This window comes from Brassica oleracea, chromosome C3 (genome assembly GCF_000695525.1).
Source record: "Brassica oleracea var. oleracea cultivar TO1000 chromosome C3, BOL, whole genome shotgun sequence".
NCBI classification, from domain to species: domain Eukaryota; kingdom Viridiplantae; phylum Streptophyta; class Magnoliopsida; order Brassicales; family Brassicaceae; genus Brassica; species Brassica oleracea.
Genome location: NC_027750.1, coordinates 58,076,940 through 58,078,525, shown reverse-complemented (window position 1 = coordinate 58,078,525; position 1,586 = coordinate 58,076,940). Strand labels below are relative to the sequence as shown.

At 40.0% G+C, this 1,586-nt stretch overlaps 1 pseudogene; it reads left to right on the top strand.

The window, feature by feature from the left end:
- Positions 1 to 12: 12 nt before the first annotated feature.
- The window catches only part of LOC106331063, a 6,018-nt pseudogene continuing 4,444 nt past the window's right edge, over positions 13 to 1,586 (top strand).

Genomic DNA, 1,586 nt, shown 5'->3' with positions numbered 1-1,586 from the left:
GAGGAGCTCATCATGAGGCTTCAGATGGAATCCAGAAACCGAATTGCTGACAAGGTCACTGCTAAGGGGCACAATGTCAACATGACTGAGCACAAAGGCAAAGGAAAGGCACACGCTAATTCTCCTGCCAAGCCTTCCAAAACTGCTGCAGCCTTGAAGGCTTCTGGAAAAAACTTCAAGAACAAAGGTATTGAGATCAATGCAAATGTGGAGAAGCTCAACGGAAAATGTCACTACTGCCACAAATTGGGGCACAATACTGTTGAGTGTCGCAAAAAGATCAAGGATGAGAAGGCTCAGGCAAATCTCACTGAGGAGGATCTTGTTGCTGTGGTGAATGAAGCCAACATGGTTGAAAGCAACAACCCCATGGAATGGTGGTATGACACGGGTGAAACCACCCACATTTGCACCGATAGGGCGATGTTCAGCACCTATCAGAAAAGTGAGACTCAGGAGAAGCTCAGGATGGGGAACACTACAGTCTCCAAGATTGAAGGACGCAGAAATGTGATTTTGAAGATGACATCTGGATGTGAAGTCACTCTGACGAATGTGAAGCATGTGCCTGACATGAGGAAGAACCTGGTATCGGGAACCTTGCTCAGCAAGAATGGATTCGCTATAAGTTTTGAGGCAGACAAGCTCGTGATTAGAAAGAATGGGATGTATTTGGGAAAGGGGTATGTTAAGGGTGGACTTGTCAAGTTGAATGTAATGACAGTCCCTCCGAAAGTTGTAGCTCCAAAAGTTTCAATGAATAAGAAAGAGCCAGTTGCTTATTTGGTTGAATCTTTTAATATATGGCATGAAAGATTAAGCCATGTAAATTACAAATCTATACAAAGATTAATGAATTTAAATCTAATTTCTAAATGCAAAACAAGTAAGCAAAAATGTGAAGTATGCGTACAGGCTAAGCTCACAAAAACGCCATCACCTCGTGTTGAAAGAACTAACAAACCTCTAGACTTAATTCACATCGACTTATGTGATTTGAAATACATACAAACTAGAGGTGGGAAAAGGTAATTTGTGACCTTCATAGATGACTGCACAAAATATTGTTATGTATACTTGTTACATAGCAAAGATGAAACCTTAGAAAAATTCAAAGAATTTAAACTCAAGGTCGAAAATCAGCTTAAAACAACTATTAAAGTAGTTAGAAGCGACATGGGAGGCGAGTATGATGGTCCATTCAATGCATTATGTAAAGAACATGGAATAATTCATCAAACTACAGCTCCTTATTCACCAGAATCCAATGGAGTTGCTGATCGCAAAAATCGAACTTTAAAAGAGATGATGAATGCAATGTTGCAGGAATCTAGGTTACCCCAGAACATGTGGGGGGAAGCGTTGCTTACCACTAATTATATCCTCAACAAAATTCCACATAAAGTAACTGGCAAAACTCCATATGAATTATGGAAAGGTAATTTACCTTGGTATAAATACCTCAAAGTGTGGGGGTGCTTGGCAAAAGTTGCAGTACCACCACCAAAAAAGGTCACTATTGGACCTAAAACATTGGATTGCATCTTCATTGGATATGCACATAACAGTAATGCTTATCGATTTCT